General features: G+C 44.8%; 1 protein-coding gene across 1 annotated transcript in view; it reads right to left on the bottom strand.

The window, feature by feature from the left end:
* Window positions 1-24,138, bottom strand: part of HS3ST5 (heparan sulfate-glucosamine 3-sulfotransferase 5) — a 294,869-nt gene that overhangs the window by 269,984 nt on the left and 747 nt on the right. The window lies entirely within an intron of this gene.

Genomic DNA, 24,138 nt, shown 5'->3' on the forward strand with positions numbered 1-24,138 from the left:
ATGTGCCGCTTGACACACGCGCGCACGCACGCTCACCTCTTCCTCAGAACTTCCTTCTGTGGCGGCGGCGGGGACGCCAGGCAGCCGGCTTCTGAGGGGCCCCTTGGCATTGCCAAGGGGCCCCCCAGAGCCCCCAGACCTGGGGCGATCCGCCCCTCCCGCCCCCCCTTCCTACGCCACTGGTGCCAAGACTCCATTTCAGCGAAGCGGGAGGCTCACATACTCAACAGATGTCACCCATCCATGAGGCCATCAAGCTTATTTAGGCGTGGACTCTGCCGGAACGCCTAAACCTTTGTCCAACAGAACTAAGGACAAAGACTGGTGTAAAGAAGAACACTGAAGAAGAGGAAGACCATCTTCAGCCAGAGCCAGGTTCTTTGTGTAAACTGCGTGTTACCTTAGGTAGTAATTTGGCCATCTATTTTCACCTTTTTAGATAAGTTTAATAGTCCTAAGCACCCCTCCACCCAGTGATTTCCCCCATTCTTCTCTCCAACGGTCATCTTAGAGCATCCCCGCCTTGGTTCATTGTTACCTAGAAATCCAATCAGGTAACCAGGACCCAAGCTTGTTCATTGGTCAGTTATGGGTACCCAACTAGGTGCCACCAATTAACTTGCTATTGGCTACTGTGGAAGTCCAGCCCTTATGGTCACTAAAGAGCCTCCCCTTTTTCCACCCCTGTACCTCCCATCCCCTGAGGGTCCAAGGTAGTCTATTTAAGCTCTGACCCAGCTCCACTCTTGTGTTCATCTAGCAGTACCCTATCTCCGCTGTGTAGATTCACCCCCGATTCCTGACCAGTTGAGGGTCCTGTTTCCCCCGTCCTCTTACGTCACCATTGGAGCCTTTCTTGAAGACTACAATGGGTAATTATCACCCTGTTTGTCTATCCATGTGTTGTCCCTATCTCTCTATCTATTTTTCCTAGGACTGTATGTATGTTTCATGAGCACATTGCCTTGTATGTGAGTTCTATATTTTTCTGGAATAAATTTTAATTGTTTTTACTTAATTAGAGTCCTTGATAAATTTAAGCATTAATTTCTGGATGTGGATCCTGTATACATAGATGCCCACCTGACAATTCCCCAACCTCGTATTGAGGGCATTTGGGCTTACAACATAGAGGTTCTAATCACCCTGTCTCTGACAACACTAGAATTCAGCTTGAAAGGTACTGTTAACATAAGGAACCATTTATCTTTTAACATGCAGCCTTATAAAGACTTGTGGAGAATTTTAAAGCTTGAGAGCCAGTTTAGTGTAGTGGTTAAGAGCACAGACTCTAATCTGGGAGAACCAGGTTTGATCCCCCAGGACTCCACATGCAGCTGTTTGATGGAGTCACAGTTCTGTCAGTCACTGTGCTCTCAAGAGCAGTTCTTGAAAGAGCTCTCACTGCCCCACCTACCACACAGGGTGTCTGTTGTGTGGGAAGGAAGGCAAAGGAGATTGTAAACCACTCTGAGTGAAAGGTGGGGTATAAATCCAATCTCCTCCTCCTCTTATCATAAAGCTGACTTGTAAGTGCTTCCACTCACTCCAGATACATAAAGGCTGGATAAAATGTAACAGTTGTATGGAAAGACCACTCTACACACTCAGAGGTACTTGGGTACTGTGGTAATTAAAAAAAAAATGTAATTTAAACTCAAATTTTAATTTAATTTTAAATGTTACACATTTAAGAAGATGATGATGAAGAAGAAGACCGTAGATTTACACCCTGCCCTTCTCTCTGAATCAGAGTCTCAGAGCAGTTTACAATCTCCTTTATCTTCTTCTCCCATAACAGACACCCTGTGAGGTGAGTGGGGCTGAGAGAGCTCTCATAGCAGCTACCCTTTCAAAGACAAACTCTGTGAGAGCTATGGCTGACCCAAGATCATTCCAGCAGCTGCAAGCGAAGGGGTGGGGAATCAAACCCAGTTCTCCCAGATAAGAGTCTGCACTCTTAACCACTACACCAAACTGGCTATCTATATCTATATATGGATATAATTTAATATTATCTCTAATTGTATGTGTGTTTTGTGGGGTAGCATACAGTATTCGTGCCTTCTCAGGCTCATGGTATTTACAAATGTGGTTATCTGTGAGCCATGGAGTGAGTACCACTGTAGTTAACAGTTACAACGCATAGATCCAAGTGGACAGCCATATTGGTCTGAAGCAGTAGAACAAAGTAGGAGTCAACTTGCACCTTTAAAACCAACAAAGTTTTATTCAGAATGTAAGCTTTCGTGTGCACACTTCACTAGATGAGGAATCAGGTACAGTGAGCAGAGCTACATATAGGCAGTGGTTTAGCATGCAAAATGGTTTCTAGAGTTGAGGCAGTTTGGACCTCTAGGCCCAAGTTGTATAACTAGATCTTAAATTTGTACCATTTTATTTAAAAAAAATTAATTTAAACTCAGATTTTAATTCAATGTTAAAAGTTACACATTTCTTTTTACCCAGAAACTCTTGTTGGTCTGTAAAGTGCTACTGGACTCAAATCTGAAAGTACAAGTGGTTAGCTTCACAGCCCTCAGTAGCCTATTAACTTCCCGCATGGGAAGGCATCCCAGAAGCCGGATTCCTTTGTTTTCCCTTGGGGGGGCGCAAGTGCTGGTGTGCATGAATGCGCTAGTGCTCTGATTGGTCTCATTTTTTTTTTTTTAAAGGAAGAGCTTGGGGAGACTTGACAGCTTCAGACTGCCAAGTCACCTCACGTGTGCCCTTCCCCATCCAGACGGCAATCCGGTGACTGACGGCCGGCTCAAATATTTGCTACCACTTTCAAAGTGGTAGCTTTTAGAGCCAGGTGAAGCAGCCAGAATGACGGGGTGAATGCAGGATGGGGACGCCCGACAAATTTTGCGTGTGGAGGGATTTTTGGGGCTGACTTCAGAGGAATCTCTGAGTTAGCCCAAAGTGCCAGTCTGTAATCAGCCTACGTTTCTGTACTGGAATTAGGAGACTGGTCAGTTGTAATATACTATAGTGAGGCATGAATTGGCTTATATATCTTATATTCTAATAGCAAAGCTGGCCAGTCTTTAAATCCAGACTGGAGCTGTGAACAGGTAAAAGAAATCATTCAACCTGACAAGGGGACCAGGTTTTCAGAAAAATGTGAAATTAAAAAAAAAAGAAAAATGGGGGTGGGGGTTAAAAAACAAAAAATGATAAAAGGAGCACCTGTAACTTTAAGCAACAAAGTACATCAGTGTCTTGCTAGGCAACCACAACATTCCAAGGCTTGGTTCTGTCAAGGAGAAAGGGCAGAGCCCTCTCCAGGCCTATTTTGTTCCAGGTCACCATGGTTGCCAAATCAACTTTTTCCTAACTGCAGCAGGAGTGGCAACTGGCTCCATACTTTTCCACCCGTGACTTGACTACAGTCATCCATGCAATTGTGACTGCCAGACTGGACCACTGTAACTAGCTCTATGCAGGCTTACCCTAGTATCTGACCCGGAAATTGCAGATAGTGCAGAATGCAACAGCATGTTTGCTGACAGTGGTACCTGTCAAGTCTGCTATAATGTCTAAGCAATTCAACTGTAACTTTGGTTCAGGAAAAGGATCCTGGGTAAAACCATTCTGTATTCAGATGCTGCTAGCTAAGACTCTCCTTCCCCCCTCCCATCCTTTGTTATGTAGCAATGCTTGGAAATGAGAATATGGGAACAAGATTGTGGTGCCTTCTCAGAGATAGCCGGTGTTAGAAAGCGCCTCAAGGCCAACCGGTGCTTGAGAACGATAAAATAATAACAATGTGTGAATGTGCCCTGCATAGAGTATCCCCACCCTTAGGAATTCCTTTGATGTATACCTTAAATGTTTGCTCTTTGTGCATGCTCGCCAGTCTCTCAATCTGCTTCTACAGTCTTGCAACATGTTACAATAAACTAGAAACTTTTTTATCAAGAAGGTCTCGTTATTGAAACATCAGACTTGACATTTTGAGAGACTCCTCTTTTGGAGTTCAACCTTTCCGGCAACTTGAAAAGCCAGATGGCCGACCAGATTCCGGACAACAGAGAACTCCCACCCGACACTGGTCTGGAGGGAGCAACCCCGTGGCACGTCCTAGATCCGAGGAGAGCCGCGGAATCTCCCCCCGAGTTCCAGCTAGGGTTATCCCCCCGGCAGTACCAACCGGGGACCTCGACCACCATCATGGATCAGGCCCCTCTACGCCGGGAAGCCATCCTGAACCACCACACCAGGCTGACCCAGGGGGCAGGGATGGAGACCGCCACCCCAATCTCGGGGGAGATGGGCGAGGCGGACAGCATCCTCGTTGTGCGAGTCGGGGAAGACGAGGATGGCGGAGCGGGATGCTGAGGGGCGGACAGCAGGGAGCCGAAGCCCAAGGATCCATATGAGGACTACCAGATGTTCCGCTCGATGGTCCGCAAAGAGATCAATGGGGCCCTTGGGGCTTTGAAGGACGAGGTCCGCGACCTGACGGTCCAGCTGGGGAGGGCCCTGGGGGGCAACCTCCCGGAGACCCATGGTGACCCAGGCGGGAGCCCAGAGCCAACCAAGCCCACCGGTGGTGGCGCCGACCCCCGCCAGGGTAGGGGCCGCGCCGGCTCCTGCCCCCCAACCGCCGGCCCCACTAGCCGGGCCGTGCCACGTGGGAAGGGAGCTGGATGCTACCTTCGATGGGGACCCGGAGGAAGTAAACTACTTCGGAATCCAGGCGAACAGTTACATGCACTACTGGGGCCATTCATTCCCTGATGAGTTCAGCTGGGTCGACTACTTGGGCTCGAAGCTGAGAGGAGCCGTGAAAAGGTGGTACGTGAGCTTGTGCGAGACCAGGAGCCTGATCCTGGATGACGTGCACACCTTCCTACAAGCCCTGCTGACCCAGTATGAAGACCCGCTGCAGGAGTCGAAGGCGTTGGCAGCCCTGCGCGATATGCAACAAGGGGCCAGGTCCATCCGCGAGTACGCAACTGATTTCCAGGCCAACGTGACCCGAGTGCGAGGGTGGAACGAGGTGATGAAGATAGACAAGTTCACGAATGGGCTCAATGCGAGCATCCTGGATCGAGCCCTCACCCAGGCTCGCCCTACTACCCTGGTGGGGTGGATCCAGCTGGCCGGGGAAGTGGAGAACAACCTCAAGCGAGTGGCCATGCTGCGCCAGCACCAGTCCGGGAAAGCCCAAGCGAGAGGGAGCCCCGCAAAGGCTGAACCCCCGAAGGGTAAGAAGCCAGCTACCGCAGTACCGGTGGGGCCCCGCCGGTGCTTCAGATGCAGAGACCCAAGCCACTTGGCCTCCAACTGTCCACAGCCCCCCACCAGCGTGGGGGCCAACCGGGCCCCCCAAGCCCGCCACGCCGGTCCCGAAGAAGGCCCCCCAGCCGCCCTAAGGATGCGGCGAAAAGCAGCGCGGTGGCGGTGCAAGAGGAACTCCAGGAAGAGGAAGTGCTCCTGTCCACGGAGCTGGCTGACCTAGCGTGGCTGGAAGAGCCGGCGGGAAACGAGCCCGACCTGCTGCTCTGAAGGGTGCCCACCAGCAGGTCGATCGAGACGAGGCGCCGCTGACGGTGAGAGTGACGGGGAAATTATATTTTGTGACTGTGAAGCTGCTGAACCCCAAACTGCAGAGGTTCCTGCAGATAAGAGCCCTCATAGACTCGGGGTGCAACTGAGAACTAATCTCCCCCAAAGTAGTGGAGGCTTTGGGACTAGAAAGCTCACAGCTGCCCCACCCGATGCTGTTTGAGCAAATGGATGGGTCCGTGATGTGCGGGGAGCCCTGCACACGTGAGACGCAACCATGCCCCATGGGGATCGAGGAACACTGGGATCAGGAGTTCTTTGTGATAGCCCCCTCGTGCTCGTACCCGGTGGTGTTGGGGGTGGGTTGGCTGGAGAAGCACGAGCCCCTGATCCGGTGGAGGGCACAAACTATCAGATTTTGGGACCCGGGATGCAAGGCCCACCTCTGGAACACGGCGTGGGGACCAAAAGCCCCCGCCGCGAGGGAGAGGGCGTGCGTGATGGTGGAGGAGGTGCACCCCATCCCGGAAGCCTACCGGGATTTAATGGAGGTGTTTAGTGAAAAAGAAGCCGACCAATTGCCCCCCCCACCGAAGCACGGATTGCGCGATAGAACTGATACCGGGGGAAGCCTTACCTTGAGCCAAACTATACCAGATGAGGTGGGCGGAAAAGAAGGAACTCCGCAAGTTCCTAGACAAGAACTTGGCGAGAGGGTTCATCCGACCCGCCACGGCCCCCCACACCGCCCCCGTCCTGTTTAGGAAGAAGGACAATTCACTTAGACTTTGCACTGATTTTCGCGGGATTAACGCGATCTCCATGTCAAATGCCTACCCCATCCCCCTCATCCGAGACTTGTTAAGCACGGTGGCGGGGGGGGGGGGGAATTTTCACCAAGCTGGACTTACGAGATGCGTACTTCCGGGTGCGCATCAAAGAGGGGGATGAGTCGAAAACAGCTTTCAATACACCGATGGGACAGTTTGAATACTTGGTGATGCCGTTTGGACTGCAAGGGGCCCCTGGGGTGTTCATGAACTTTATCAGTGATGTATTGCGAAAATATCTGTACAAGGGGGTGGTGGTGTACCTGGATGACATCATTATTTATTCACAAGACGAGCAGTCGCATGTAAAATTGGTGAGGGAGGTCCTCAGCACCTTGCTGGAACATCAGCTATATGCCAAACTATCCAAATGTGAATTCCACCGAACGGAACTAGATTACTTGGGGTTTAGGGTGTCTGAACGCGGCCTGGCCATGGACCCAGCAAAGGTCCAAGCAGTGCTAGAATGGTCTCCCCCGAGGACACGTAGACAGCTCCAATCTTTCCTTGGGTTCGCAAATTTTTACAGACAATTCATAGAGGGGTTCGCCCAGATTGCCTTGCCCTTGACCGACCTCCTAAAGACCAAAGGCAAGGGCCCGGAGGCCAAACAGCCAGGGGCCGGGCTAAATTGGACGCCCGAGTGCCAGGACGCGTTCGATCACCTGAAACGCCTATTCACAAGTGAGCTGGTCCTAAGCAGAGGGCCTTCGTGGTCCAGTGCGACGCCTCCGACGTGGCCGTAGGAGCAATACTCATGCAGCGGGATGGGGAGGGAAAACTGCGACCCTGCGCCTTCATCTCCCGGAAGTTTTCAGACGAACAGCGCAACTGGTCAGTTTGGGACAAGGAGGCTTTTGCCGTCATGTTCGCTCTGAAAACCTGGAGATCTTGGCTAGAGGGGGTGAAGCTCCCCTTCGAAATATGGACCGACCACAAAAATCTGGAAGCGCTGACCGGCAAGCGCAAATTGAGCGAAGAGCAAATCAGGTGGGCGGGGTTCTTCTCCAAGTTCGATTTCACCCTGAAGCACATCCCCGGGACGAAAAATTTCTTGGCCGATGCGCTCTCGAGGCTCCCGCAGCACGAGAGTTAGAAGGAGGAGGTGGTAGACTCGTTGATCTCCCCCTCCCAGGTGGCGGCCATGGTCACCACCCGCTCCCAAAAGAAGCGAGAGCTGGACGGAATTAGCCGAGAGCGCATCGCCTTGGAAACCGAAAGGGAGGGGAAGGAAGGACCCGAGGGGGTGCAGAAGGGAAAGGACGGGCTGTGGTACAAAGGGAGTAAACTGAACATTCCGAACTGTCTGAGGAGGGAGATACTGCAGCTCTGCCACTCGTCCAAGCTGGCAGGGCACTTCGGCTATGTAAAGACATTGCACTTAGTGAACCGCCAGTTTTGGTGGCCCTCCCTGCGCAAAAATGTGTCCGATTTTGTCACAAGTTGCCCAGTGTGTATCATGGCCAAACGGCGGAGGGGGGGGGAAGCCACCCGGGCTCTTACAACCCCTTGAGACAGCCAAACGGCCCTGGGCAATAGTTTCTATGGACTTTATAGTGGAATTATCCCCCTCCCGGGGAAAAAACGGTCATCTTGGTAGTAGTGGACACAGTTTTCAAGCAAGCCCACTTCATCCCCTGTGCCCAACTGCCCACCGCTAAGAAACTAGCGGCCCTATTCTTTGATCACGTGATAAAATTACACTCATTCCCAGATTAGGTCATTAGCGACCGCGGGCCGCAGTTCGTTGCCACCTTCTGGCAGGAGTTTTGCAAATTGGTGGGAATGGAGCAGGGCCTGAGTTCCGCCTATCACCCCCAAACGGACAGCCAGACGGAGAGGGTAAACGGGGTGCTGGAGCAGTACTTAAGGTGTTTCATAAATCAAGGCCAATCAGATTGGGTGGACTTGCTCCCCTTTGCCGAGTACTGCTACAACAATAGCATGCAAAGCTCCACCAAAGCCTCCCCCTTCTCCACAGTATTTGGCTATGAAGGGAAGCCTCTCCCGCTACTGCCTGGCGGGGGCAGCAAAGACACCCCGACCGCCTTTGAACAATGGTGGGGGGGGCCTAGCAACAACTGGCTGGTCATAAAAGAAAATCTGGAGGCAGCCAAAGAATCCTACAAGAGACAATATGATAAATCCCACGCCCCGGCGGGAGACTACAAGGTGGGGGACTCAGTGTATCTATCAACCAAAAATCTCCCCCTCAACCAGCCCTCCCGGAAACTGGCTTACAAATTCGTGGGGCCATTCAGAATAAAGAGAGTGATTAACTCTGTGACTGTGGAGCTAGACCTGCCGGCCTCCTTGGGTAAAATCCACCCTGTGTTTCATTGCAGTTTGATTCATCGGGAACCCGGGCCGTCCAGTTGGCACCCTCCACCCACGGGGCCCACCCAAGCCATGGTCGACCGTTGCCGCACCGCATCAGCCACCCCGGAGTGCAAAACAACCAAGCTCCTTTCCCCTGCGGTGGAGGGGGCCTAGGGGGGGCAGTATGTCAAGTCTGCTATAATGTCTAAGCAATTCAACTGTAACTTTGGTTCAGGAAAAGGATCCTGGATAAAACCATTCTGTATTCAGATGCTGCTAGCTAAGACTTTCCTTCCCCCCTCCCATCCTTTGTTATGTAGCAATGCTTGGAAATAAGAATATGGGAACAAGATTGTGGTGCCTTCTCAGAGATAGCCGGTGCTAGAAAGCGCCTCAAGGCCAACCGGTGCTTGAGAACGATAAAATAATAACAATGTGTGAATGTGCCCTGCATAGAGTATCCCCACCCTTAGGAATTCCTTTGATGTATACCTTAAATGTTTCCTCTTTGTGCATGCTCGCCAGTCTCTCAATCTGCTTCTACAGTCTTGCAACATGTTACAATAAACTAGAAACTTTTTTATCAAGAAGGTCTCGTTATTGAAACATCAGACTTGACAGTACCTCTATGGGCACACATTCAGCCTGAGCTCTGTGAACTGCACTGGCTCCTAATAGAATTCTGGGTCTGTTTCAAGATGTTGGTGTTAACCTTGAATGGCCAGGGACCTACATACCTGTGGGACCACCTCTTCCCATTGAGCCTTGCACTCATTAGATCAGTATTTACTGGTGATTCCTGGCCCAAAAGATGTCTGGCTAGCTTCAACCAGGACCAGGGGCCACACCTGATGAAACAAGCTCCCATTAGAGATCAGGGCAATATAGGACCTGCTACAATTCCACATAATCTGTAAGACAGAGCAATTCCACCAGGCTTTTGAGTAAGGCAGTGGATGGCCCCTGCTGTTATCATGTTCCATCTGTTATTATTTGTTATCTCTTACAAGTTACAAGCTCAATTCTGAGGACTCTGGATGACAATCTCCACTAGGCTTGCCAGTTCCCAAGTCCCAGCTGGCCAGAAGGGGAAGTCCTGCCCCAACTGGCTACATGTGCCTCCAAAGGCTTAAGAAGACACTGGGAACAATTGCTTTTAAAAAGGTGTGTGTGTGTGCCCTTAAGAGTCAGGCTGAATGGGGGGGTGAGCCTGGAGAACAATGTGCCTGTTGGAAGGGAAGGGAAGGAGCCCATAAGCTCCATTTGCTGTCCAGTCCCTTTAAGCTGTCTGCACTAAAATAGTAACCTCTGATGAACTGGATTGAGTATGGGGCAGTCAACAACTCCTAGGGTGAGTAAATTGCCCCAGTGAGACCACAAAGTATGTGCTTCCAAACTGTGGCAGTTTTTGGCTGCTGTGTGAGTCTCTGTGCATGTGTGTGAGAGAGTGGAAGTGCTGGGGAATGAGGAAATGAAGACCATATTCAGGGGAACTGCACTGCTGTATTTTTAATTATTTATTTTAGGGAAAGGGAAAGTTTCCCAGCCCCACCCCCAAAGCTCCCAGGTATTTTCTGATTTAGACTTGGCAAACCTAACCTCCACCTTGGTTTGGCTGGGAGATCATGGAAACAGTTTAAATAATTTGAACACCCTCTTATTAGGTTTTAAGGATTTTACAGATTTATTATTTTTTATTATTTATTACTTATTATTTCTGATTTATTATTTTATGTTCACTACTGTAACCTGCCCTGAGCTCGTTCACAAGAAGAGTGGGATAGAAATGGAATGAATAAATATTTTGGCCCTTGAGGGAGGGCACATTGGAGCCAGGCCTGGCTAGGATTGCCAACTCCAGGTTATAGCATTGGAAAAAGTTCAGAAAAGGGCAACTAGAATGATTAAAGGGTTGGAAGACTTTCCCTGTGAAGAAAGGTTAAAACACTTGGGGCTCTTTAGCTTGGAGAAACGTCAACTGAGGGATGACATGACATAGGTTTACAAGACTATGCATGGGATAGAGAAGGTAGAGAAAGAAGTATTTTTCTCCCTTTCTCACAATACAAGAACTCATGGACATTCAATGAAATTGCTGAGCAGTCGGGTTAGAAGTGATAAAAAGAAGTACTTCTTCACCCAAAGAGTGATTAACATGTGGAATTCACTGCCACAGGAGGTGGTGGCGGCTACAAGCATAGACAGCTTCAAGAGGGGAACGGATAAGCATATGGAGCAGAGGTCCATCAGTGGCTATTAGCCACAGTGTATTGTTGGAACTCTCTGTCTGAGGCAGTGATGCTCTGTATTCTTGGTGCTTGGGGCGGGGGGGGGAGGGCACAGTGGGAAGACTTCTAGTGTGCTGGCCCCACTGATGGTGCCTGGTTTTTTGTTTGGCCATTGTGTGACACAGAACGTTGGAGTGGATGGGCCATTGGCCTGATCCAACATGACTTCTCTTATGTTCTTATGTTAGGAAGTTCCTGGAGATTTGTGTGTGGAGCCTGAGGAAGCACACATTTGAGGAGGAGAGAGTCCTCTTCTGAATCCAATGCCATGCTCCAAAGCAATCATTTTCTCCAGGGGCACAGCTCTCTGTTGTCTGGAGTTTAGCTGTTATTCTGGGAGACCTCCCACCTAAGGCTGGTAAGCCTGGGCCTGTAAGCAACCCCTGGGTGACTTGATACCACCCAACTTGCATGACTCAAGTAGGCCTGGCTGCTTGCTATTGTTCAACCAACAAAACAACTGAGTGTAAAACATTTTTTTAACCTAGAAAATGATAAAGTATATGGAGCAGAGGTCCATCAGTGGCTATTAGCCACAGTGTGTGTATATATATATAGTTTTTTGCCACTGTGTGACACAGAGTGTTGGACTGGATGGGCCATTGGTCTGATCTAACATGGCTTCTCTTATGTTCTTACAATTATATGAACATTTATTTTATAATATACACAATTCATAAATAAAAACTCCAAAGCTATTCATTCACAAACAATATCAGGATTCAAATTGTCAAATAAGTCAATCTGTTGAAGGTGCTCAAATGTCTTCAGATTTCAGAACAGAAACCACATTCCAAGTTGAAACTAGACAACTGAGCCTCACCACTGAAATCCAGAAATGGCGGTCCCAATTAAGTCCTACTGGCATGCTAGCAATGTTGTTCCACATTTTGCCTGGCAAGGCTTTTTCAAGTAGGAACTACTCTCTCAAAACAGGGTATCACTGAAACAAAAGCTCAGGCATATTCTTTCAAAATACCTACTCATGGCCTTATTCTGATTTGTAACTACTCTTAGCTTGGTTACCACAGTTTTGCCCAAAATACCGGTGTCACTAACATGATGACGTCACTTCCACAAGGCATCTTTACATTATGAACTACAGCCCACACTCCTAAAAAGTCCCTCCTCTGTTTTCGCCTTGATCTGACCTGGCAACTCTTAAACTGAGGTTATAGTACTTCGGTCACATTATAAGAAGGCAAGAGTCACTGGAAAAGTCTATAATACAAGGAAAAGTTGAGGGCAACAGGAAAACAAGAAGACACAACATAAAGTGGATTGACTCAATAATGGAAGCCATAGCCCTGAGCTTGGAAGACTGAGCAAGTCTGTTAATAATAGGACATTTGGGAGGACTTGATGGTGCTTAACACACATAAACTACATCTGATCTGCATGGAAGCTGTTTTTGCATTGAAGAACTGGATTAAAGTTTGTGCACAGCTTACTATAAAACGTATCAGTATACTTTCAGTCTCCATGACAGAAATCAGCTTTTTCCTACATGAAGTCAGATTACAACTGCCAAGTACTACTACCATTGCTTCATGTGAGAAAATATATAGTTGGGAGTCAGACAATAATGTCTATATTAACAAAACTGCTTGTGCCTTATCAGCTCTCCCTGTTTGTTTTACTTTTCTCTCCTGCTGCTGGTTCTGATGAGTCACTTCCTGTAGCTGTTCCCTCACATTCTTTCTTCCCATGTCCCTGAGTTGTCCCCCTATCCACTTTCCTGATTCACTCAGTTCCATATATATTGTTACAACCATGAAGGTCCTTAAAATAGCTACAAGTGTAGAAATGAAAGTAGTTTTTTCACTATTTACAACAGGGTTTCCAGATCCCCGGTCCAGACAAAGATTCTCTCTATTTTGAGGGCTTCAATCTGCCACTGGCCAGGTGGCCAGCTGGGTAAGTCCTCCCCCAAACAGCCCCCTCCTGCATCAATATCACTCTCCCCTCCCCATTCCTGGAAGGCTCCCTCCCACCCACTACTGGCCAAGTAAGTAGACCTGGTAACCCTGATTCACAATATGTAAGAAATAACAATAAAATAAAATATGTATAGAATACAGAGACTTTCTGTTTCTGTTTATCCAAATACTGACATCTGTGAGACCACTGGAGACTAGTTGAAAGTGCTTCATGGAACACATCTGGCTTGCTGGCCAAGCCCGGTCTAGGTTTTTTTAACCAGAGATGATTCATTCAGTCATTTCAAAATGTACCTTCTGCCTCTCAACTGAATGTTTCCAAGACACCTTACATATAACATCAACAATTAAAACAATTTGATAAATAGGGTTGCCAGCTCCAGGTTGGGAAATACCTAGAGATTTAGGGGTAGAGCCAGATGAGAGCACATTTTGGGGAGGGGAGGGACTTCAGTGGGGAATAATGCTAGAGTCCACCTTCCAAAGTGGCCATTTACTCCAGTTGAACTAATCCCTGTCACCTGAAAATCAGTTGTAATCCCAGGAGGTCTCCAGCTACCACCTGGTGACTTGCAACCCTAAACAACAGCAGTAAATCTAACCTTTAATGTTTGTTAGCAATACCAGTACATTAAAGGAGAACAAGACCTATGCATAACTAAAACCAACACAAATCCATAGAAAAGAGTCTTAATTTGGCAACTGATTCTAAACAGATTCAACAGAGGTATCTGCTCTAAGTTGGAAAATACCTAGATAATTTGGGGGTGGAGTCTGAGGAGGATGATGTTTGGGGAGGGGAGGGGAGGGACTTCAATGGAGTAAAATACCATACAGTCCATCTCCCAATGCAGCCATTTTCTCCAAGAGTCTGTCGCCTGGAGATCAGTAGTAATCCCAGGAGATCTCCAGACATCAACTGGAATCAGAATGAATTATAAAAGGTCACCTAGTTGGAAGGGACCTCCAGGGTCACCTACTCCAGCCTCCTGAACAATGCAGGAAATTCAAAAGCACCTTTCTCCCACACCCACAGTGTCCACTACTCCATTCCTAGAAGATGGGAAAAAAATCCTCCAGGATACCTAGCAAAGCTGGCCTGGAGGAAAAAAAAATATGCCTGACCTCCAGGGTCACCTAGTCCAACTCCCTGCACAATGCAGGGAATTCACAATTACCTTCCTGACATTCACACACAGAGACTTCTGTTCCATGCCCAGAAGATGGCAAAGAGCTTCCAGGATCCCAAAGTGGCAATCAGCATTTCCCTGGGCATGTAAGAAAGGGCCATGAGAACTAAGCACTGATGCAATCCTTCCTGCCCTCCTTCTCATGATCTGTCTAACTTCACATAATCAGTGTTGCTGTCAGATGGCCATCAATTCTCTGTAAAAATTTCTAAAGAAGAAGATCCCACCATCTCCTGAGGAAGCCTGTTACACTGAAGAATCACTCTCTCAAGAATTTCTTCCTAATGTTTAGTCAAAAACTCTTCTGATTTAATTTTAACCCATTGGTTTTAATTCGGCCTTCTGTGGCAACAGAAAACAACTCTGCACTATCCTCTACAAGACACCCCTTCAAGTACTTCTTAGTTGTCTCCACTCCAGGCTAAGTGTACACAGCTCCTTCAGCCTTTCTTCGTAGGCCCTAGTTTCCAGACCCCTCACTATCTTTGTCGCCCTCCTCTGGACATGTTTCAGCTTACCTATATCCTTAAATTGTGGTGCCTAAAACTGAACACACCTGTCTATTGGTGTCTATAGACCAGACACCAATAGACAGTTCTGAGTAGGATTTACAAAATCCAAGCAGCACATCAGAAAAGGACCTATTCCTGATAGCCACTCACTTCACCTCTGAAATTGGGGGCTTCCACAGAAAAGTTTTTGTAGAAAGGTCATAAGGTAATAATAAAGGGTTCAGGTAGATGGGGTGTAAATATATAAAAGGTATATGAAACAGTTAAATTTTCCAGTTGTGGAAAATTAGACATCTCATATCTATGGAATTCAATATTATTGGCGTTTCACCAGATCCAAAAGTTTGGCCTTTTTAGGCAAACCTTTAAGACTTTTTTTGTGTGCCAGCATGCTTTTCATCTTCCAGTAAAGAGAAGCTGCTGATTCAGTTAATGTTATATGGTTTTGTTACTGTTGATGTTTTAAACTGTACTTGTACTTTTAGGTTGGTTTGTTGTTGTTTTGCCTGTCTCGACTTTATGAAGATTTGTGAATTGAAAAGCAAATAATAAATACAATGCATGAAGAGTAAACATGGCAGTTAATTGTACAACACTGGATAACTCAATAGTAATCAGATCGGTCAAGACTGTGGAACATTCATATCTTCTATATTTCCTTTCTTTCCACATCCTTCATATCCTCACATTCTAAGGTCTCACACTGCCACTAATCACCACCATGTTTTAACATATTCCAGAAGTAAATGGTGTGTCTGGGATATGTAAATCCAATTAACTGTAATAACAGCAATGATCTGAAAAAACAGTATATTTTATTCAAATCCTCTTAATCTTTATTTGAAAATCATGTAAAATAATGGCACAAAATAAATTAATATTTTGAACCTCTCACTCTTTTTCATCAGAAAGTGTTAGACAAGGTACAAACAACCTTTTTGGCCCAAGTAGGAAAAAAAAAATCTACCTGTGACAATGTCGGTAGGGGATGCTTAGGGTTATAATTAGCTAGACATACTATAGTTCAAATTTTCCAGATAGCCCTACTATAGGCATACCTGGTTCTTGCCAGCCAAGAGACAGTGCCATATTGGGGGGGGGGGGTGTTGGAGGGAGATCTTGAGATAGTGGTACAATACAGAAAGGAGGCAGTCTTCCACACATACCTCATAGTCTGAACACAGTGAATAATGTTGTTTACTGCACAGTGCAGCACTAAGATTGGCACAAGATCACTAGGCTGACACTCAGTGAAGGCAGAACTGAAGAAGCTCTGACTGATGACATCACCGTTCCAGATGAAAAAAGTCTCAGAGCTGCACTCTGTATTATATCAGCTCCTCTACATCCCTGCTTTTGATTAGGAGCAAGGGAGCTACCATATGAAGCAAAATGGACTGGTGTGATGCTGTTCAGCATTCATGCTATGGATCAAGTGAAATTCCTGGTGTCCAAAGGGGCTACATGCTATCCAGAGGTGCTACATATTCAGAGTTCCTGTAGAGCATGAGGGTTGCTGGGAACTGCCTGGAAATTGGCTGAAGGGTTTGGTGGGGGGGGGGGGGGGACAGCACCAGAGGATAATTTTTAAAAATACAGCCTCATCTAGGATTCCTAGAATTACCCTTTGTCATTTCCAATAAGAACTTACACTTAAACACAATTTTTAATTTAAAAGAATTCTCCTGCTGGCACTGCCCAGGGCCTGGCAGCCTCAGGACACGGTAAATTATGTCAGCTGACATACTTGTTTAGACTGCATGTAACAAGCACAGAGACAGCATGTAAACTAACAATTGTGGTCTTTCTTGCTTGGCTACTGGCAATGTTAAAGAACATGGAGTCTTATTAGTACTGCCCATGAGTACATGAGCCCCCCAAGTCTTCTGATTATGGGTCAGGCTGTTGTGCTGAATTTTTTTTTTTAGACAACAGGTTTGTTTCTGTTGTGGCAACACCCACCCATGGAAAATGCCTTTGCCATTGCCTGCATTTTAAGATGTAGAATTATAACCATAGATTCCGAAGGTGTCAGTGATAATAGTACAGCAAAACACCCCATCATAACAGCATTTAATACCAAATTCCTATATCAATTTCTGGTTCTATTGCTAAGGTACAGTATACTCATTATAAAGACATGCAATTTTGATTGAAAAGACTTCAAGCAATGGAGTTTTCAACTATATCTCTAGAGAAGTTATTCCAATATTTAGCTACTCTCAAAACTAAAAAGTACACATTGTACAAGTGAGGGTAAAAATGCTCCTTTATCCTCTGTAACTGAATCTCATTATTGCTGTTAATCTCACAGACCAAGAGCCTGCTGTCATCCCCACATTTTGATGCATTTAGACTTTCATCAAGTTCTTGTTTGGTCTCTGTTGGATAAACACAGTGCTAACACTCTTTCAGTCTTCCACAAAAACAAACAAACACAAAAGCTTTCTCTAAATTCTTTTTACTTAAGGAAATATACTGGCACCCATTTTCTGTGAGTACTACATAACAACTAATAACTACCACACAGAGTTAGTCATTTGTACTAAAGCAGTTATCAACAGTCAGAAATAAGATTTTTATTATTGTAATGTTTGTATTTTATGTTATGCTATGTGAGCCGCCCTGAGCTTGCTTAAGCGGGGAGGGCGGGATACAAATTAAATATTATTATTATTATTATTATTATTATTGGCAACTGGAATATTCTCACTTATACATCCAATGGGAACTTAATTATCAGTGGAATAGTTACACTATCTGACTACACTCTAAGATATTACAATGGAATCATATAATCATATAAATGGTATTGCTTTACTCTGTTCTGGTTAGACCTCACCTAGAGTACTGTGTTCAGTTTTGGCAGGACTTTTTTGTAGGAAAGCCCAACAGGAACTAATTTGCATATTAGGCCACACTCTGACCTCACAATTGTAGAAAAAGCCCAGCAGGGTTTGCATATTAGGCCACACCCCTCTGATGCCAAGCCAGCTGGAACTGGGTTCCTGCTCAAAAAAAAGCCCTGAGTTTTGGGAAGCTAAACATTAGGAAGAACTTCCTGACAGAGCAGTTTCTCAGTGGAACAGGCTTCCTCAAGATGTGGTGGGCTCTCCTTCTTTGGAAGTTTTTAAACAGAGACACTAGATGGCCATCTGACAGCAGTGCTGATTCTGTGAACTTAGGCAGATCATGAGAAGGAGGACAGGAAGGGTTGCATCACTGCTTAGTTCTCATGGCTCTTTCTTGCTGTTAACCAGGCATGAATTCCCCAGGTGTTTTCTGAGTTGGATCTGGCAACTCTACAACTAAGCTTGGTTCTGTCAGTAAAAGGCAGGGAGAGGAGGCCCTTTCCACACCCATTTTGGCCTTTGAGGAAAAACTCATTGGGGCCAATTCTGACTAGGGTTGCCAGCTCGATTGGGAAACTCTTGGAGATTTTGTGGTGGCGTCTACAGAAGCCAGAGTTTGGGAAGGGGAGAGACCCTAGCTGAATATAATACCATTGAGTCCACCCTCCAAAGCAGTTATTTTATCCCAGGGGAAAGAGATCTGTTGTCTGGAGCTCAGTTGTGATGCCAGGAGATCTTGAGGCTCCACATGGAGGTTTCCAACCCTGGGCCTGGCAGCACCCTATGGATGACTTGATGCAACCTGACTGGTATGACTTAACTAGGCCTGGCTGCTTCCATGTAAACTGTCTGGACAGATTTCTTAAAGGAATAAAGACATAAAGCATCAAATTAGCAAAATATCTAGTTTCCTTATTAGTGCAACTATGGAACATAGAAAACTAACAAAACAAATCAGTAAACTGGAAGAGGATGCAGCCTAATAAATATCTCAGTCCATATGTAGTTCAACAGGTAAGTCATTTTTTTCTTTCAGGTCTGACATTCACATTCCCAGTGTGCTCAAATGAGGTGGACTACAAACCACGAAGGCAGCATTAATCCATCCAGAAGTTGTTCAGATCCCTTCCAGTCTGATTTTAGGCCTTGTTATGTGCTTGAAACAGCTTTGGTCACCCTGATGGATGGCTTGTGCCAGGAGACACACAGAGGATGTATGTTGATTCTCCTGGACCTCTCAGTGGCTTTTGTTATCATTGATCATGGTATCCTTCCTGGACCATGCGGGGGGGGGGGGGTCCTGTGATTTTAATGGTTCTAAAATATAGCTTTATGTATGTTTTAAATTGTTAGTTGCCATGGTGGCCCTTGTAAGGGCAGAAAGGCGGCATACATATTTTGTCAATACATAATAAATGTTGATGATTGAATGATAAGCAGATAGTTTCAGTTTAAAATTAGGAGTTAAAAACTTCAAAAACACAAAAAAAATACTTTTCAGCTGGTTTGGGATTTCACATGGATTTTGTTTAGCCAATTATGTAACACTTGAAACAATATATGCATCAGGAGTCAATCAGTTGAAAAAATACTGAACACTCTATGGACCTAAAATCCACTTCAATTCAGAGGAACAGCCAAATTCAGATTACAGAAGGACCAAATCTGAGCTCCTTCCTTGACCATTAAAGAATTCAATGGGATCAAAAAATTACAGGTTTGCACAACTTTCAAATCCAATCACAACTGTCTTCACACCTCTTCAGCTTCATTCTTCACGTTTTCTTTCATGGGCCCACCACAGAAGATAGTAATTGTCTGGCACGACATAATCTGTGCATTCTAAATAGCAAGACACAAAAAAAGGAAAGGAAAGAAAAAGGAGGAAAAAAAACACCCCTACACCTACTTAATCTACTTGAACTTTTTTTTTTTCATTTTGAGACATAAACATCAAACAAAGAGCACTGAAACAGCTATCTGGACATTCCCTAGCAATTAATATTTGTTTAAACCTCAAGTTTAACCTTATCCAATACACTCTTAATAAATGCTGATTTAAAAATATCAGGCATGATAGAAGCTATTTGGGTGGTAAACTAGAAGAGTATGCACTGACTCACAATAAACCAATAGCAAAACCAAAATAGGCATCTTTCTGCCAACTTTGCTCACATCTATACAAATTCTGCCTTAGAGAAGCACACATTTTTCCCTGTTAATAGATATTACATTTAAAAGCCTAGCCAAACATTTTATTGTATGTGCAGATTCTTCATAGATTTACCAAATTGTAGTTTCAAGTTATCTGTCTTCCCAAAGACTCTACTATAATGCAGCATAACCACTGTATTTATGACTGTCCTTTGAGACTACAACAAATGCACACAATTATTCAAGATTATTCCAGCCATTAAGTTACAAGATTTTATTGCTGCAATTTGAATGGATATATATCCTCTCTACTAAGGAAAAACGGATTGAACATTGCTCTTTTTATACAATAAAAAGGAAATTCTTTATCTAATTCCCACCAGATGGAGAGCAAGATTTTTTTTTCCTCTGAAAGCATCCTATTGCATATCAAATCCAGAAAAGCAGTGATTGAATATTATAGAAACGTACATATTTTTACTGTTTTAAGTATATAATGTCAACAAAAATATGATTGGTATCCTAGGTTATAAAGTAACATGGCTGGGACAACTTTTCTTCAATTAACACATTTTAAAAAAATGTTAACCCTTATAAAATCATTTGGCCCACTAAGATCTGCATAATGTCATATTTGTATGTTTCATACTGGAGGGCTTCTCTAGGGATCCAAAGCTTTAGGGTAAATGTATTCTGTAACATTTTTATGTCTTTCACGGGAGTGCTTTAAAATGATTTCCATGGATGCAGGACAAGCATTACATCAGAAAAGAATTTCCCACATGGATTTTCATGGAAAGGTTCTTCAATTATTAGATACCATAATCCTGCTCACAAAGATTTTGCAATCTATTTTTCATGTGAATTCTTCTAGAGAACTCACTGAGCCAAACAAAAGAAACTTGCAGAAGAACACGGAATGGTAACCTATGGACCTCTTTATCTCAACAACCTCGCTGCATATGCCATTTTTGAGCTCACATTTTTCTTTCACAACATATATTTTTTAAATTGCCAAGTCCCCCACCCTAAGAGTTCTCTTCATTTTGAAGCATGAATTTTTGACTTTCAAATGTCTTAAAGCACAAAACAATGACGTTAAATGGTGCAACACTAAGCAACTACTGATGTTTAGGCTTTATGAACTTTGTTTCCCCCCCAAAAAAAGGTTTTGATTAAAACAATCAACAAAGTTGGGCTTTTACATGCATGTATACAAAAAAACCAAAACAGTATTCTGCTTGAGAAAAATTGAGGAAGCCTGTGTTTTTAATGTGACATTTCATTGTTTTATTACTCAAATGTATGACACTATAGAGCTCTCCAAATATATCATGCATAATTTTGTAACACCTCTTTTGATTGCTATATTCTCTGTGCAGAAGTGCAAAATGTGATTACAGTACCATGGTTTATTTCAGTGGCATACAATGCTTTTGTTGTAACATAGTTTCAAGGGCCAGGAAGAGAAACTCATAGGCAGGTCTGTATGAGTAGTACAGTGCACCTTTTCTTTTCATTTTTCCAAGCTGCATCTCCTCCTGCATCAGTAGCTGCTCTTAAATGGCCTCCAAGTTTTAGAAGTAGTTTTTCATATGGTGCAGGGAGCTGAAATCTGGATGTGGTTTCCAACTGCATTTGGGAAGCTTTCCACACAGTTCTATGGATCTAGGCAAGGTATTTTATTTTCTGAACCATACTTAGTTAAGGAATGTGTTATACTATGATACCTCACAATAATATCCATATAGAAATGGCCTTTTAAAATGTTTGTTTAATGAGCAGTATCTCAAAGGGGCACTTGATCCCCTAAGAAACCTAAGAATAATCTGACCACTACGATCCTAATCATACTTAGTTGGAAATATGCCTTCCATGGATTTTAATGGGTATCCTCTGTTAAAATCAACAGAACTTAAATACAAGAATGTGTGCTTCAAATGACTCCTTAAGAATAATTAAGCATTTTAAGTGCCACGATATCAATTGTTTTGGAAACATTCACCTGAGAAAGACATATTTTAGATTAGTGTCCTTCAAGTGTTGATGGAAGTCTATCCTAAACCAAGGCATTGCTATAAATATGTCAGTTTTTACACTGATATACATTTCATGGAAAGTACTAACTGTAAAGAAGTGGTATTAGGGATGTGTTAAATCACTTATCACTCCAGTGGTTAAGACACTTGACCGATAAGAAGACACCGATATGAACTAAACTGTTTACTAAGCCCAAGTGAAAACTCCTGAGCTGTTAAATTTCAATTTAGCAACTGACTGGACAAAATACATGCTAAAATGTTTATAATATGCATATGCAACACCCTTAAACCGGACAAAAAGGGTACTAGTTATGAGTACAGCTTTGCAATAAAATCTGGCATACAATACTATATTATGTAGTATAATATCTGGGACAGAATTTTTCAGCTTTCATGCAGCCAAATGAAGTGTTTGAGGGGAGAAAGAATATACATCTACCTTCTATTTCTTCTCAATTATAGTAGTTAAAAGGGATTGTTTTAATGCATCTATTATTGTGCCTATATAATAGTATTACATTATTGTCCAAAATAACTAATCAAGTCAGAAGAAAACAAAGTTTTTTAAAAACCACTAAACATCTGCTGCTGAATTAAGCGCTTTAAATGTATAGTACTTACTATCATGACTGACTACTGAAAAACAAAACTATGAAAACATATAATGGAATACTATTCGCTAGAATTTCATGAATCAAACATCTTGGATAACTAAAACATTTTTGCCACCATTTAAATTAGCAAACTGTGTACATTATGTATTGGTAACAGTCTACATTTTTTAAAGCAGCACTGTTAAAAACTGGCATGCTAATTTAAGTAATCAACAGACCTTCTTACCTCTGGGTGCTGGGTCAGGCCCCAGTTGTGAACGATTTTATGTATACAGAAAGTTTAACCACAGTGGCAACCTGGTCGTATCTGTACAAGCATATGCAACCCCCCACCTAACAATTATGTCCTTCTAAGCTCTTTTCCTTCTTTTTAGGAAGGAAAATAATTGCACTTTTTAGTTCTTTGATAAATCAGACAAAATCTGCTGGAAGATTAAAAGGCACTTTATCTGTAATCTACTGGCTGCTTAGTCAAATAGTCTTACAGAGGTCAATGGCACTGCTTCTGACTTAAGTGGTTTCTAGATTGTGACCACTGCAGTTCAAAGTCTTTCTTTTCCTGTAACATCTAACCTCATTTTTAAAACGTACAATAATTAATTGCATTTTATTGCTTTCCAATCTTTTATACTTTTCTCCCTTGAAAGTATTTAAGAGGGACCTGATGCCTTTGCCCACCAACATCCATATACTATGCACTTTCCAGTTTCACAAGAACAAGCTTAGAATGAGCAGGCTTTCAAAGTGAAACGTGAGAGGACATTGTCAAAGCACTTTCCTCTAAAATCAAGGAGAAATATTGAAATTGCTTAGCAAAATCCATTAAAAATTCTCCAGCAATTACTGGCTTTGTATGTTTCTCACAAATCATGCCAAGCAGTGTGAGGGGGGGGGGTACATAGAAAGCACTCCTAACCCCCTCCCCAAACCAATGTCTCTGACATTTGTTAGCCAGAGCTGCCATAAATCTGAAGGAATGAAAGGTGGTGGGGGGTAGAATCCCTGGCTAAATGAAGCTGGGCATTAATTTGATATAAAACATTTTGCAAATATTAAGGCTTCCCTTAAGGGATCAGTATTTCACAGTTACAGCCCGTTATTAAATACACAATGAAGAGAGATGAGTTGGGTGGAGGAGGAGGGAAAAGGAGTTGATGAGTTTTCACACCCCATGCTTCCTTGGTCTGAGCTCAGAAATGTACACAGGAGAGTGTGCACCAAGGGGATCCAAGGAGGAATACTGAGGTGGTAACGTTGTCTTCTCTCCTTAGAGCAAAGTGGCTCCTACCTGGGAAACCTCACCTGCTTTCAGGTACAGGTAGTGAAGGCTCACCCTCGCACTATCACAGCCCAGAAGATAAGCTTCTCCGTGGGAGCCAAACCATGAGGGCAGGGGCTTGGGAAGCCCGATACCAAGACTGGACTGACCAACCACCGGATAGCACGGGTCTCTGCCACAAGCTCACCGCTCGACAATAGCAAGAGCTAGCCGGCGAACGCCTGAACGGTGCCCTCGGCAATGCCCAGACCTGCCGCAACAGAAAACGCCCGATGCCTTCTTCCCAGCTCCCCAGCCCTCGACACGTTTCTCCGGCAGGGAGTCCCACTGAGTACAAAGGGGCCGCCGCCGCTCAGGTGCACAGGGGACCGCAGCCTGAAGCAGTGTCCGGCACTGTGCGGCTCGCTCACAGGCGCCAGCCAGGGAAGGCAGCCCCCGAAAGTGTGCCCGCGCGCCCCGCTGCCCTCAAGGGAGCGAGGAAGCGCCCGAACTGCTCTCGCTGTGCCAAGCAACCCCCCCCCCCCCCCCGCCAAGGCGCCGCTGCGCGCTGGATGCTAAAGCCAAACCACCGGCTCGCCCAGCCCAGGCAAGCTCCAGCAAA

This window comes from Heteronotia binoei, chromosome 1 (genome assembly GCF_032191835.1).
Source record: "Heteronotia binoei isolate CCM8104 ecotype False Entrance Well chromosome 1, APGP_CSIRO_Hbin_v1, whole genome shotgun sequence".
Taxonomy (NCBI): Eukaryota; Metazoa; Chordata; class Lepidosauria; order Squamata; family Gekkonidae; genus Heteronotia; species Heteronotia binoei.